The sequence below is a fragment of the Caloenas nicobarica genome, chromosome 1 (genome assembly GCF_036013445.1).
Source record: "Caloenas nicobarica isolate bCalNic1 chromosome 1, bCalNic1.hap1, whole genome shotgun sequence".
Lineage (NCBI taxonomy): Eukaryota > Metazoa > Chordata > Aves > Columbiformes > Columbidae > Caloenas > Caloenas nicobarica.
The window spans coordinates 161,591,507-161,607,976 of record NC_088245.1 but is presented as its reverse complement, the minus strand read 5'-3'; the positions used below and the strand labels follow the sequence as shown (position 1 = coordinate 161,607,976).

At 48.8% G+C, this 16,470-nt stretch overlaps 1 non-coding gene across 1 annotated transcript; it reads right to left on the bottom strand.

Moving 5' to 3' along the window:
• Positions 1 to 14,650: 14,650 nt before the first annotated feature.
• TRNAF-GAA (transfer RNA phenylalanine (anticodon GAA)) lies at positions 14,651 to 14,723 on the bottom strand. The gene has a single exon. It is a non-coding gene; the product is annotated as a tRNA-Phe (tRNA).
• Between the last annotated feature and the right edge of the window lie 1,747 nt (positions 14,724 to 16,470).

Below are 16,470 nucleotides of genomic sequence, written 5' to 3'. Positions count from 1 at the left end.
TAGAGGGATTAGCACGGCACAAATCCTCGTGTTTTGCACATGACATCAAGGGCAGAAAAGGCTCCAGCATGAAAGCAAGTTCTGTGGGCTCTGAAGCTTGTCAGGAGGGTGAATGCCTCAGATTTATTTCTCCAGGACTTCCATGAGCTTTGAGAAATTGATGGTCTTGTTTTAGCTGAGGTGGCTGGAGAAAAAGGCTTATTCTTTTAATTACAACCCTGTAAACAGATGATAAATAGATGAGGAAACCCCTTCTCTTTTCAGTTCATTCACTGCAGGATAATACTTCCCACTGAAGCTGTAGCAATAGAAAATGAACTGGAAGTGCAGAGGGTATAGGTTCATCATTAACAAAAATTAATAAACCTGGTACTAACATCTTGGGATGGAGACTCCACCTGCTGACTGCAAAGCTCCAGTGCTTGCACTTTAAACATCTGAGTGGCAAGCAGAGAAGGGTTCTCTTCTTAATAGCCTTTTCGCATGCAAAATAAATTATTTAGTTGTTTTCAAAGGGTGAGCGGTCCTTGTTTGCTCTCTAATCCTTCCTCCATCATTACACCAGAGGTTGTTTTGGGGCTGGTCTGGCTGCTAGACTTTCAGAACTGTCACAGCTGAGCATTTATTACCCACCTGGTAGGAGACAGTCTGTAAGATCAATACACACACCAGACATGCAAGCAAGTGGTTTTGTTCATGACATCGACAAAAATTACTTTAAAAAGCTGACAGAATGCAGCAGTTCTTGTCCACAATGCAACTCCTATGTGCTAGAGGAATAAAATTAATAAATCAAAATAAAGTAGTGATAAGTCATGAGAGGAGTCTGAAGCAATAGCCATTAATATTAGTTCAGCTCCACCATACTGAATAAAAGCTGGCGACTCCCTCTGCTTCACTAAAAGCTTTCACTACCTCTCCCCTCCACACTAAAATTGTTTAGACACATTTGTAAGTACGTCTAATGAAAACAGCTGTGTCTGTACTATTCAATATTTCCATGCATGTTCAACCACACCATTCCAGCAGAAGTATATTATCTATGCGGCAAACTTATTGCCATCATACACCTAAGAAGTTCATCCAGACTGCAGACACTGTCATCAGCACTTTCAGGTTCTCCAGTCTTTATATAAAAAATGTATTACTTGCCAGGTAAACTAGAATATGACTCTACTTCATTTTTGGAAGTACAGAGCTAATTAGCAATACCACATAGTCTGAAATGGGTTTCAACTCATCTCCCTTAGGATTCAATTTACCTGGAACTGGCTTTTGCCTACTGCTTTCAGCACAACACATGAAAAAGACAGAAAGTAAGACTAGTTGCTAGTAAAAAAAAATGTTGAAGCAGCTCAGGAGTTATAAATGGAGCTGCTAACTCATAAACACTCTGAACAACACACCTCCCTGTACTACTCAGCACCTGAACACACATCTCTGGTGTGGGAAAGATCATCCTTTAATCCAGGATAGACAATGTCTTGAACCAAAGTCACCAACATACCACCTGAGAGCAATTAAAATGAACACACATTCATCAGCATCACCAAAGAAAACACCAAAAAATATGGACAAGATTCAGCTAGCTGACTAAACCCTAAACTGAGGTGTCTATACATAAAATATGTGTCTATGCAAACATCACCATCAAAGCTGGCTCAGTTCAGACACCCATAGAAAGGTGCCTATTGCCATTTGAGAGCCTATACAAGACAGAAGGAGTGAACTCAGAGGAACGTGAGGTACCGAGGCAGGTAAGGCAAGGGAAAGCAGGGAAAAGTGCTTCTAATGGAGTATACGAGGAAGGAGAAATGGGTAATTTTCAGAGAAGTTAGAGTGTGCAGAAAAGGAATAGTGGATAAATGAGAATAGGGAGATTACCTAGTGAGCAGCAGAAAAAATAAAACTGTGAGTGGGAGAGTGGCATGTATGCAGCTTTTCGTATGAGTACTTTCCTCCATCAAAACTACGGAATTTTACACAACTGGGAGCATGCTGCAGCGTGCAGTACGAGAATTGATGTCATGCTAGCCTCTGCTCCTCAGTAATGCATCAACGTTTTAGGAGTGCCTTTTCTGGCCAGGGGAGGAGAACCTGGATGGGCAGAAAAAAGGACAGACAGATCCCCCATCCTGGCGTCACCATGTCAGTGCTCATTGCAGGTCTGCGTGATACCCCGTGTGGAAGCCATCAAGCAAGCTTACAAAAATACAGTTGTCTTTCAATTAGTCATCAGGAAAACGACAGACACTGTCTGTTCCTTAGTGCTTCCCTGTTCAGAAGTTCCCTCAGCTTCCCCTCAGCTATTGTGCTTAAAGGAGCTGTTGTCAGGGTCATACAATATCAGCATTATACTGATTTACAAAACAGCATTTAGAATTATTTATTATTTACCACATGATATTACTGTCTCTGGAAAATGAGTAGCACTATGTGTTGGCACCCTTGCCCAGAACTGCTCGTCTGCAGCTATCAAAGGAATTTTCAGGCAGCTAATTTGAGCACGTGAGCAGTGGCCAAAGCTCCCTTGATCCAAACTTTGACCGCACTTTGTCCACACTTCTGAGCTACCGGGTCAGGCTACCACACCTGAAACTGTGTTAAATTTATTAGTTATAATACTCAGGCTTTATGGTGGAAGTACAGAAAAACAGTATTTCAGCTACCTTGTAGTCTGGATTTTTGCCTAGGTTCGCCCCTAATAGCATATTTCCCAGCCTGTCATTAAAGGGCAGCAAACAAATATACCCATGTGGATGCCAATGCATTTTTGAGATTAATACATTCATATATTTTTTTGGCAAGAAAGGAAAAAAAGAAAGAGAACACTTAAAGGTACAGGCAAAGAAATCATTAAATACAACATACCTGAGTAATACAGAATCCCTGAACAGTAAGTGAGCGGTGGGTTCACTTTTTTTTTTTTCTGAATGACAGTATTGTTTCTCAGGCTCCTTCTACTGTACGCAAGCACAGATTAGCATCAAGCCAGAAAAGTATTTAGCCTTTGGAATTTTTGAAATAATTTTGGTCAAATACAGCATTCTACATATAAATTTATGTGGAAATGGATATGTCGCAGAGGTGTAATTTAGGGTTCTGCTTACAGCAGAACAATGTTTAGATTTCTTAAAGAGAAGTGTGACTTAAAAGGGTTTGGTGGCAGGTTCTGCATGGAGGAAATATGCCAAGCCGAATGCTGCTTACCGTGTTTCCAGGTCACAGAATCACAGAATCACAGAATGTTAGGAATTGGAAAGGACCTTGAAAGATCATCTAGTCCAATCCCCCTGCTGGAGCAGGAACACCTAGGTGAGGTTACACAGGAATGTGTCCAGGCGGGTTTTGAATGTCTCCAGAGAAGGAGACTCCACAACCTCCCTGGGCAGCCTGTTCCAGCGCTCTGGCACCCTCACCGTGAAGAAGTTTCTTCTCACATTTAAGTGGAACCTCCTGTGTTCCAGTTTGTACCAATTACCCTTTGTCCTATCATTGGTTGTCACCGAGAAGAGCCTGGCTCCATCCTCCTGACACTCACCCTTTACATATTTATAAACATTAATGAGGTCACCCCTCAGTCTCCTCCAAGCTGAAGAGCCCCAGCTCCCTCAGCCTTTCCTCATAAGGGAGATGCTCCACTCCCTTCATCATTTCCGTGGCTCTGTGCTGGACTCTCTCCAGCAGTTCCCTGTCCTTCTTGAACTGAGGGGCCCAGAACTGGACACAATATTCCAGATGAGGTCTCACCAGGGCAGAGTAGAGGGGAGGAGAACCTCTCTCGACCTACTAACCACCCCCCTTCTAATACACCCCAGGATGCCATTGGCCTTCCTGGCCACAAGGGCACAGTGCTGGTGCCTGTACCCGTTCATGAAGCAAACTTTCAGGTGTCTTCCTGTCCTGATAACCAGTTGTTCCAGAGTTTGTGTCCTGCAGCTCCAGAGGCAAACTCTCAGGCAAGGCCTGTATCCGTCGCGGTGCAAATTTTCAGGATTCTTCTTTCGCTAATAACCACTCGCTCCAGAATCTGTATTTTAGAGCTCCAAAGGCAAACTTTCAGGGGAGGCCTGTACCCATTTGTGAAAGCAAACTTTCAGGCATTACCTCCCTGATAACCGTTCACTCTGGAGTCTGTAGTTTAAAACTCCAGAGGCAAACTTTCAGGCAAGGCCTGGCAGACTTTCAGGAGACAAAATACTCAGGAAAAAAAAAATCAATGGAGTAGAACAGCATGAGGGCTGGCTCAAGCTGGGTACCTGCGCAGAGGTCCACCTGAGCATAGGAAACCATAGTGGAGCACTGCCTGCAGGCATTTGGGGTGGCTCCACAAAGGGATTCTCTCCAAAAGGGCAAGCAGGGACGGAGTTTTCTCTGAGGGTTATCTCGGAGATAACTGGCAATCAAAATTACATTAATGACGTTGTGTTTATTACAACTTAAAAGCAGTACAAGATACGCATATTGGATTAAGCCTTCTTAATCAAGAAAAAACATTAATCTCTTAGTAGAGAGAATTTCCATCTGTACTATCTCCACACATCTAAAGCTATAACTTCTGTGGTCTCTGATGCACAAGATGTGTTAAGGATATGGGAAAGTGATTCTCACTCTTGTTTCAAGAAGACCTGGCACAAACAGATTCCCAAACTTGGAGAGGCAGAGAACCGTGTTAATGCTGCATAACAAAGCGCATCCATGCCAGCCCACTGCATACTGACAAGCTGTGTCTGTCCCTCACTGCTGCTGCCTGCAGAGGGCACCTACCATGTCCATGTCATACTTGCTCCTTGGCCAGTGTACCTGCCGCTACCCAGCATCTGCTCTGGTGCAATCTTCAGCCAACCAGGTGTCTTTCCATACGGAAGACCTAGGGAGCTGCTCAGCATTTAACTGTAAAGCCCCACTCAATTTGGCTCTTATTCTAACAGGAGAGAGTCAGTTAGTTTCTACTGTAGGTAGCTGTGTACTTCATAGAGGAGGTCAATAGGATGTCATGTTGTGCTGTCACTCATCATCTGGTTGAAGGATAACCTAACTGTTCATGACATCACTGGGACTTTGCAGGACCGATCTCCTTGAATTAATTCATAGAATCACAGAATGTCCTGCATTGAAAAGGACCCACTAGAATCATCGAGTACAATTCCTGACCCAGCATGTGACAGCCCCATGTGTCTGAGGGCATTGTCCAGTCTCTTGAACACTGTCAGGCTTGGGGCCGTGACACCTCCCTGGGGAGCCTGTTCCAGTGCTCCACCACCCTCTGGATGAAAAATCGTTTCCTAACATCCTTTCAAAACAAGTCGTTTTACATTCTGTCTTTGAAGACTTCTTGCTCATTTGACATGACAAATACTTCGGAGCCACATCTCACTTTTGAGCTGCAGATCAAGTGGCTTGTGATCCAGCAAGTTATGCGTAGGAAATCAAACTGAGGCCCTAGTCAATACACTCCATTAAGTGTAAAGGTGTCCTAAAGATGTCTGCTTTAGGACAGCAGGAATAGCTTCTTACTCTTACGCGAACCATAATGGGATCATAGCAATTTTTTAACATGAAAAGCTGCAATAGAGCTATGTAAATTCGGAGGAGCTGAATACCAAATATGGTGTCTTCTGTTTGAGTGTGTGGCCTCAGTATCTCTGGCTAGCTCTTGGAGACAAGCATTTACTACTCTATTATATGTCAAAGATGACTAGGAGAGTTCCCTAGACTAGATCTCCAGGAGTCAGCTGGCTCACCACACTGGTGAGTTATTCCATAGGAAATCAGAAGAAATCTCTGGCAATGCTATGGGCATGAAGCATCCCGGGACAACATCCACACAAACTTCTGACCCAAAGCAGCTTGGCAAAGCTGCTGGAAAAGAGCGTGGCACAAAAGGTCCTGGGCTCCTGGTGGACACCAAGGTGACGAGGAGCCAGCAAGGTGGCCTTGGCCCAAGGCAGCAGCGAGTGGTACCCTGGGCTGCACGGGGCAAAGCATTGCCAGCAGCTGGAGGGAGGTGATCCTTCCCCTCTGCTCAGTGCTGCTGAGGCCAGGCCTGAAGTGCTGTGGCCAGGTCTGGGCTCCCAGTCCCACAGAGACCACTGTGGTTACAACAGGGTGCTGTGTTGACCTGGCACTGTCCTGGCAACAGTTCTGTGCCAACACAGAGTCTCACAGGTGAGAGACAAGCTCTTGACCAGCAGCACGACTCGGCACTGGGACATCCTTTGGCAGACTCCCTCCAGCTGTCTGGCCACTACCTTGTTCCCAACAAGCATGATTTACAGGAGGCTTCTCCTGGCCTCATCGGGATGGGTCAGGTGAACTGCTGCCGCGGCTCCAGGTAGGCGCCCCCCATGCACAGCTCAGAGACAGCCTCGAGAACAGCCGGACCCTGCAGCAGCCAATTTTCTCATGCCCGACACCGTTTGCTCTGCAGGGACAAGCCTGAGCCCATGCAGCAGTGCGTGCCCATCCTGGCATCACGCGAGACATTGCTCCAGCAGCACATGCAGGTGACCCAGGGCTGTGCAACAAGGAAGAGGGACCTCCTCCTCTTCAGGGACACCTTGGTCATCACCAAGTACCAGTAAGATTTGCAGAGCCCAGCTGCCTTTCCTCCCACGCCCTGGCCCTGGCACCAGGGCAGGGCACCCCAGGAGCAGCCCCAGGCTGCCAGCACTCTGCTGCTGGATACACCCATGGCCGTGCCTGTGGCAGAGGGATTCAGGACGGGAGCCAGCGGGCTCAGCCACCTCCAGGTCACTCCCTGCCACTCCTCTCTGCAGACATGGCAGCACCCCACGCCCGCAGCTCTGTCTGGCCCTGGGCCAGCTGCAGGTGCTGGGCAGCGCCAAGGGGGCAGCCGGCGATGCTGCTGAGGAGGATGAAGGCAAACACACCACCTCGCTCGTCCTCGTCTGGCCCTGCAGCTCATGTGTCATCACTTCCCAGTGAGTCTCGCTGCCATGTCCCACGGCACGGCTGGGCAGCGCCTCTGTCCTGCCCCACAGGGCTTCATCCTGCCTCTGTGGCCGTCCCCACGGGGACAGCAGGGCTGTGCCAGCGCCCGCCTCTGCTCGCAGGCAGGGGAGCAGTGGCACTCAGGCTGTTTCTCCTCTCTTTCTGCAGCTGCTGGGGAGTGAAGGCACTCTGGCTCAGCGCTCTCCTTGGGTAAGCCCTGCCTGGCAGCGCAGCCTGGGGGACTCATGCTCACAGCACAAGGTGCTGTGATGCTCTAGGCATCATAGCCCTATCATGTGGAAACACCACTCCCCAGCTGGAGAGAGCTGCCCCCATGGCTGTTGGCTGCTCTTGAGTGGGCAAAGCTGGTGGAGCACCAGCTGTGTCCAGACAACACCTGCCCAGCCCTGCCCTCACCACTGCTGCTGCTCTCCGCTCGGATTCCGAGTGGTACCCGGCTGCTTCAGGCCAGCTTGGAAGTGCTTCCCGGGCTGGCAGGAAGGGAAAAGGCTGCTTGGTTCTCACACAGCTCTTTCTTTGCCCCTTCCCCGTGGACAGACCACCAGAAGGAGTGGAGGGAGCCCAGCTGCCCTCCTTCAAGGCACTGCTGAAGAAGCTGAGGGGCTACGATGCCATGAGTGTCCCTCCTGTTTCCACTCTGTCCCCAGAGGCTGTTCCAGCCCAGCAGCGGACGCATCACTTCTCACCTTCTGCTCTTCTCCCCTTGCACAGGCGTTGACACTGCACACCAGCAGCCTGGACAGGCTGCTTGAGGGCCAGGCAAAGGTAAGGATAGCTCGGAGAGAAATCTCAGCCATCTCCACCTCTCACACATGGCCAGGGCATGATGCAGCTCGCTGGGGGCCCTTTCTGCTGCAGGGCTCTTGGGTGAGTGCAGCACATTTCTTGCAGGCTGATGCAGAGCAGCAGCCACCACCCATCGGCCCATCTGGCAGAAAAGCTGGAAGTGGCCAGTTGGCTGGTGAGTTTGGAGAAGATGGGTGCAGGACGGCCCTTCCCTCCTCCTCTTGCAGACAGGCACTCATGCTGCACTGGGGCTGCTGCTGCCATTCCCGCAGGGCACGTCTGTCCCCATTATTCTGCAGCAGGAGAGACCTGAGCCCCCAGGGTCCCTTGTTCCCAAATGACGCTTGTTCCATGCACCCAAGGGTGGGGGACAGTGATGAGAGGCTCCAGGAGCACTGGCCTAGTGCTTCTGCTCCATGTCTCTTTGCTCTCTTCTCTTTGGCAGAAGGTGGAATCTGCAGCAGGAGGAGGTGGCTGCCCTGGCACTTTGTGCGGCCAGGGACCTCGGCTGCTGCAGAGGCACAGGAGCCATCGGGCTCTGCCCACACGGGGGTTCTCTTCAGCCAGCCCCTGGCAGCTCTCTGCAGCCAGGACGGTGCTCTGCCCCAGCCCATCCAGGTAAGCAAGCCCGGCCAGGGGGCCCCCATCCCGCTGGCTCCTCTGCAGAGGCGGTGTCCCCATCAGACATCCCAGATGAGTCTTGGGGACAAAGCGTGCTCCTCTCCACATCACCCAGCTCCAGCCACCCCTCTGTCCTACCCCAGGGAGACCTGCAGACCATCCACACTCCCTCCTGCCCCTGAGGAAGCTTGGCCTGTCCCAGGGCCTGTCTCCAGCCCAGCAATGTCCTCCTCCCTCCCCTGCAGGACCTGCTGGCTCTGCTGCATGAGCAGGGCCCATCCACGGAGGGGATCTTCCGGCTGGCAGCCGGCGAGCGTGCCTCCTGTGAGATCAGGGAGGCCCTGGATGGTGGAGCAGAGGTCCACCTCGCCAGCCAGCCCGTGCACCTCCTGGCCATCATCCTGAAGGTGAGCCCTGCTGGCCTGGAGTCTGGCAGCTCCCAGCTCTGGCTGCTCCTGCCAGAGCAGGAGCCCAAAGCCAGGAGCTGCTCGGCACCCAGCGAGCTGGGGATGCTGCCTGTGCTCCCGGCGGCACTGCCCACAGCCTCACATGCAGCCCTTGCCATTGCAGGACTCCCTCCATAAGATCCCCTCCAAGCTCCTCCACGCAGAGCTCTACCAGCAGTGGATGGGTGCCCTGCAAAAGACCAGCAGGCAGGAGAGGCTGGCAGGGCTGAAAGAATAAGTGTGGCCAGCAGCCTGGCTGCTGCATAAGGAGTGGTACAGCCCGCCGCTTGCCTGCAAAGCCACAGCCTTCCTGAACAAGCTGTATTTTTGGCCACCCGACTCTTGCTGCTGCTGTGGGCTCAGCATTTTGGGGAAAAATGGCACAGAAAAGCATTTCTCTCCTTGGAGCACTGCCTGCAGGCATTGGGGGTGGCTCCACAAAGGGACTCTGGCCAGAAGGTCAGGCAGGGAGGGAGGTGGCCATATCTCAGCCAAGGTAGTCCCTGTGCTGTAGAGCCAGCTTGGCCAAGGAGCCTTCCCTGGGGTGGGCTTGGCTGACATCAGCATGGGACATCTGTCTTGACAACACCTACTTCATCTATTAATGTTGGGTTCCTGTTACCGCAGGGTGGCCAGCAAGTTACCCGAGCCAAATCTCCTCCTCCTCAAGACCTTGCTCAGCCTGCTCCAGAACATCAGCAGGAATGCCACCATCAGCAAGATGACAGCCAGCAACCTGGCCATCTGTGCGGGGCCAAACCTCCTCAGCCCACCCAAGGAGGACACGCTGCCCCTGGACGTCCTGATGCAGGTGACAGGGAAGGTACGCTGTGTTTCCCAGCCCGCTGCAGCCTTCCAGGCCCAAGCCTGCTTTGCTCTTCAGAGGTTCCTGGCTGCCTCCTCTCTTCGGCAAATGCTGGCAGGGGAGCTGCTGGCAAGAGCAGCCCCACAGCTGCAGCTTTCTGTGCAGAAGGCAAGATCAGGAGTGGGAAGGGCTGGTGGGCCCATTTGCAGCCAGCGGGTTGGAAACCAATGGTTTACTGTGTTCAGGTGACACAGCTGGTGGAGTTCCTCATCAAGCACCATGAGGAACTCTTTGAGGAGGAAGAAGAGGACGAGGAGGCTAGGCTTGCAGGCGAATGGGCCGAGGAGTCGCCGGCACCAGGAGCAGAAGCAGAAACTGTACAGGTATGTGAGGTCCACAAACAGCATGAGAGAATGCCTCCCCCCTCAGAAGGTGGGACTGCTGCTGTAGGGACAAGCAAGTTCATCCACCAACCTGCAGCTTTGCACAAGTGCAGAGTGAGGCTGATGCATGTTGGCCATCACTCTTGGTGTGGCGATCCCACCAGAACTGGCACAGCTGGGCTGAGCAATCCCATCCAAGGGATCTGCCTTTTAGAGCTGGGTGGAAAGTGGGCAGGTGTCATCTTCTACATTTCCATTGCAGGTACCTGCAGTCACTCCAGAAAGCAAACCCCAGAAGAGCTCCTCTGGGCAGAGCAGGTAACATGAGCTAGCTTTGATTAGGAGTAGAATTGATTCATGTTTATCATGACTTTACCTGTCTAACAATCCTATTGGATGGAAAGGTTGCCAAGCTCTTCACAGGAAGGGGAAAAACCATCCCCCAGGAAGAGAAAACTCAGCTGCGAAGAGGAAAGCAATGGCCAGCCAAGCAAGCAAAGGCAAAGGCTGGAAACACAGAGCTCAGGAACGGGCAACTGAGACCACCCAGGCAGGGCGAGAAGAACAAGGAGCCCAGGTGTGTAACAGAGCCTGCTCTCCCTCTAGTGAATTTTCATGCTGCTCTGACTATACAAAATATTTCTGTGGTGCCCAGAGATGGCCCCAGAGAGGAAGCACTCACGTTCCCTTGGGAGAAAGTGGATGTTTGGAGGTAAAGAGCACTCCAGCCTTGGCAGTTTTCATTTTGAACTTAGAATCATCAAATCAAAGAATAGTTTGGGTTGGAAGGGACCTTCCAAGGTCACCTAGTCGAACAATCCAGTCCACAATCTAAAGAATTCACAGAAAAACACCAAAGCCTAATCCCCAGTTCTAAGGAATCCTGCAGAGGAGAACTGTGGTTGGGGATTGCCTTTCACGTCAAAGCACAAGTTGCTTGTTCTCCTCTCAGCCTGGTGCTTAATGCCTGTCTTTCCCCCCCATCTTTCTCAAGGCAGGCTGAAGACATGGCTGAAGGAATCACCCTCATATTGTCACCCTTTTGGCTCAGCTGGACAGTTTAGAGGAGGTTCTAGAGGAGTTTCAGAGGAACAAGATCACAACTCGTTCTTTCTGCAGAACATTCACTAGCCTTTGAAGAAGTCTCAGGAATGTTATATGCTACAGCTATCAACATAACTGCATTAAGGGCACCTGAGAACTTTTAAGATGTTTCTTTTCGCATACCAGTTGGCAACTTTCAGAAATTTACAATAGTTTTTTTAGCCAATAGGGCGAGAGACTTAGTTAGTTAGTTAGTTAGTTAGTTAGTTAGTTAGTTAGTTTCTACTGTAGGTAGCTGTGTCCTGAATGCATTTTTGTCACATTCTAGTTTTCAACTTTCAAATATTTACAATAATTTTTGAGCAAACAGGGCGAGAGAGTTAGTTAGTTAGTTAGTTAGCTAGTTATATTTGCTCTTAACTGTACAAGTGACCAAAAAATGTGTGCAGAATGCTCCCCCTATCAACAATGTCTGCAGCTAAACAAGATGAGGGCCTGTCTGAAGGCGGCGAAAGAATCCAATGCAAAGCAAGAAAACCCCAATCTCAAAGATTACTGTTGCACTGACTCATTGTGTGAGGGGCAGGTAAATAGTCTCGAAGGGTCTCATTACCTAGAGCCTTCTGTGCTTGGTTTGGCACCTCTTCAAAGGTACTTAGCTTGAGGCCACCAGGAAAGATTCAGAGTCCACGCAGACACCGCTATCCTTGTCATGCAGGACATCAATCATAGCTTGTGCAGAAACATCACCATCTTGCTTTTCTAGGCTCTCCCTGCCAGAACAGCAGGCTAAATGGTCATCAGCAAGAGAGAACACTTCAGAAAAGTTGAAGTCTGAGTCTTCGTTCCACCAGCCTTGACTTCTCACGTAATTCCTTAATTCAGGATGCTGAGCATCCATTTTTGTAGTTAATGAAAGCTGATTGCAAATGCATTTCACCCTCTCTATGATTTTTTCTGCTGCTCAGTACTTGCCAGAAGTCTCCAGTATCCAGGCTTCACTTCTATCCACAATCAAAAATGTGCTTTGGAAAGTATGGCATGAACTCCCGTTTTCATAGCAGCTGCACTACTCCATTAAAGTTTTTATTTCTATGAATTTTGATGCCTGAGAGCTTGTTTCAAGAGACTTGGGTTCCAGAGTTTGGAGTAACCTGGCACTAGACCCCTAGAGGGGAAGTAAGCAGGTTGAGATGCAGCATGATGAAACTTTAAATTCCTAGCCTAGCAATATAAAGAATTGGATGTGCACATATCGTGCTTTGGCCATAAACACATCTAATCCTTTAACTGTTTTCCTTTAGCCCCTGTGTCTCTTAGGCGTGAACCGTTGACCAAGTCTGGGACTAAGTTTGGATCCAGCTGCACCCAGACTCCTCTCTGAGGAGTTGAGAAATCAAGGGGGTCCATTCTGAACCTTTTGACTCAGTCCGGGACCTCCCTCTACCCTTTCACATCTCCTGTCCCCGTATAAATCATTCTAAAATAACTCTCACCCAGTTCTCCTTGGCACATTTCCTCCATGCAGACCTGGCAAGGGTTCTGTGCCAACAGGGAGCCTCACGGGTGAGAGCCAAGCTCTTGACCAGCAGCACGACTCGGCACTCGGATGTCCTTCGGCAGACTTTCTCCAGCCATCTGGCCACTACCTTGCGTCCAACAAGCGTGTCCTACGGGGGGCTTCTCCTGGCCTCATCGGGACAGGGCAAGTGAACTGCTGCCATGGCTCCAGGTAGGCGCCCCCCATGCACAACTTTGAGACAGCCCAGAACAACCGGACCCCACAGCAGCTGATTTTCTCATGCCCGACACCGTCTGATCTGCAGGGACAAGCCTGAGCCCGTGCACCAGCGCACGTCCATCCCGGCATCACGCGAGACACTGCGCCTAATTCATTCTCAAAGCACCGTTAAAGTCTTTGATGAAGAATTAAAAGTTTTTTGGAAATAAAACTGTTTGTTTCTAATATCGCATGCACAAAAGTACAGATGAGAAGTCAAAAGTAATCTTTGCTTTAACATTTCCTCCTATCCCTGAGTACTCAAGTGTGCAGTCTCAACATTCTTTCAAAAGCTTAAAAAATCCTTGGGAAAAATAGCAATGTAAGCAGTTATACTACTCCTTCACCTGCCCTATTAGTAGAGGTCTAAGTTCTGTTTGTACTAATAGGATATTCATCAATATTGAGTGCTCCTTGTATCAGACAAGCATTTCAACAGCAATGCTTGGTGTGATTAAAAAAAAGGACCAGTGATATCTTTTCATGTAAGGTAAGGAGCTGATTTACTGCTGGGTTTTGCACTGGTGACACCAACACTGAAAGACCTTTTCTGTGTGTTGTTCTGGTGTGAATATATGAAAAAGATTACAAAAAAAGCATCTGAATAGCAGGAGCCCTCCCTAAAGTTATGTTTTGGAAAAATCCAAGTGATTTTTCCCAACTGAAAAGCAAAGAAAGGATCAGGGGGGAAGATATAAATGGTAAAGACCAGATTACATTAATTAGCACAGTTTCTGGCCTTAAAGCTATTTCTTTAGCCTTTCTGTGAACCAGAAGTAGTTTCAGCTATCTGTTGACAGCAGAGGAATAATGACATCCAGGAATTTTGACGTCTGCTCCAGATTTTGGCAACAAGCAATCTCTAATTCTTCTGTGTCCACCTCCCATGCTCCTGAGAGCCTCTCTCCTACCCTCCCACTCCGTCCCGCTCCTCTCCGCACAGTTTCGCTTTCTTTTCTAGCGTCCTTCCACCTACAGCCAGTGTCAGGTGAAGGGCAGAGAAGGGACTGGGAATGAAGCTTTCTGCTTTCAGTTCTTCCATCATAAATAAAAAGCTTAAACTTAGAGGAGCTAAAAAGTGAAACCGGAAGGCGAACCTTCCCAGATGCTGCGTTTCCAGCTGCCGGGGAGGACGGCAGGCACGCGCGGCGTTGGGGCATTTCCGTGATTTTGTGGTTGCGTTTTCAGCGTGCCCTCCTCTCTTCTGCAGCACGAAGCCCTGGACAAGAGCACAGGGAGGCCCGGCAGCTCACTCCCCTTCGCCTCCTTCACAACCACCTCTGCACGTTTTCTTGGTGTGCACACCACCCACGCAAAAATACGGGCTCGGCAAAGGATGCAGCTTCACCAGGCTGCTGCAAGTTGGCGTTGCACGCAGCAGGCTCCGCCGAGCCGCACCCGCGCAGCCACGCTATCGCCTGGCAAGCGTCCACGCGCACGCTTAACGGAGGTAAAATGGCATCTTCCGCCCGAATCTCGACGGTGGAAACGCCTCCACTGCTTTAAATAATATAAATAAACAAATGTAATAATTTTAAAAAAAAAAAAAAAAACAAAAACGGGTGAGGAAGACAACAGGCAATTTCAGGCCCAGGTGCCAGAAGCAATTGGGTTGGGCCGCCACAGCTGCCGCCCGCAGCACTGCCGGTCACGCACGACACGTACGCCGTGCCACGAACGCTGAGAAATGACGCGTCGCGGGCGACACGGTCGCTGTCGGCTCCGCCGAGCAGCCCCCGGGCCGGGCCGGGCCCCCGCAGCAGCGGCCCCAGCCGGGCGCCACCTCCCGGGAAGGAAAAGCAAAGCTCCCTGCCGAAACCCGGGATCGAACCAGGGACCTTTAGATCTTCAGTCTAACGCTCTCCCAACTGAGCTATTTCGGCGGATATTCGTTCGGTTTCCAAGTGATACTACTAACGGCTCTTTCCCGCCCATCGCCTGGCTGCTATTTTTGTGGTCTTTTAAGAAAAATGGGCGTTGTTACGACATTGCTGGATACTATGAATACCACAAACGAATTCATGACGGGCCTTTACAAATAAAATTACGCCTCAAGGTAAAGACAAATACAGTAATAACACAAAACCATACATACACTTGCATGCACAACACATAACCTATATGCATTTAGTGTCAGGATGAAAGTGGCTCCCTGGATTATTTGGGGAGGGGTAACAGGAACCACAATATTCTATGGGATGCGGGAGCATTAAACTGGCAGTATTTTTGTTTCAGTTTATTTTGAAGCCTGACAAATTCTGTACAGAGCTGATGTACCACAAATAAACGTTAAGAGAATGGGCACCTCCATCCTTATTTTTCTATGCACACTCCACAGGGGAATGTCATATCTGTGTAAATCACAAAGCCTGGCTAAGCACTGTTATAAGAAAAAATATTTTATTTTCACATTGTTGGCTAGGCATTTATTTCAACAGTCAACTATTACCACACTCCTGTAGCTACAGGTCACAGGTAAAGGGTGCACACACTAGCACACGTGGCACTGCTGCCGGCCGCTCACGTCTCAAGATCGTGTTTATTTGTACATCCCATGGCTCTAGAAAAAGCCACCTCTGAGAGCATCCCCTATATATGCTCCCTGCACACTGTGTGGGGAGAAATGGTGCTTTGCGCAATTGTCCCCAGCTGCTCCCTCCCGTTAGCCAAAAACAGTCAAACAAACCTCTGTCTTCCACAGAAACAGAGAAGTGTAACAAATCCCTCTTTTTTTGAGCGTGGAAGAAGCAGCCTTTTTCCAAACTAGTCCTATGAATATCTGGTGACACAGATCCTGTATTTCCTTTTATTTTCAAACAGAGTATATTTTTCCTCAAGTTGTCCCACTTTTGTGAGCAACCACTTCCTAAAGAGCTGCAAATTGCTGACCAGGCATGAGATGTATTTCCAGAAGTTGAAATGCTGAGCACCAGGCCAGCAGTTACTTAGTGACTGAAACCAAAAACTCGTTAACAACAAACTTCATTATACTACAGAAGCATGCTAAAAACATACTGATACAAAATCTCACATTCTCATGCTTTTCCACTGCCAATGACTGTTTTGCTGAGAAATGATGAGTGTAATCACTTAATGAGCATGTCTCCTACTGAGGCAACTAACATCATCTTGTGATCTTTGGTGCCGATAAACTCCAAATGTGCAATGACATGTATAGAAGTCAAAACACTAATGACTTTAGAGTTTTCTTATATTACCACAAAAATCAGAGCTACCGACAGATTATTCTGATTTTTATTATTTTTAGAAACCTTTGTTTTGCCAGGTGAAATGGAAATGGCGATAGAAATAAAAACTAAAGGTAATGCAAAACAAAATGAAGCAAAAACAAAAGGACAATTTGGTCTCAGATACAGTATATTTAATAAAATACCCATTTTTTTCCCTAATAATTTTTTTTGTATGAAAGTTCCTTTTACAAAAAATAGAAACACATTAGCATGTCATGGCTACTTAAAAAATGTAAGAATACAGTTTCAGCAAAAGGGGCATTTAAAGTCCAACCAAAGCTATCTGCAACTGTCTCCAAATGGGAAACTAAATTTCTGCTATTTTCTACCCCTTCAGAATAGGGATTGGAGAGAAAAAGAAAAAAAGGAAAAAAAAAAA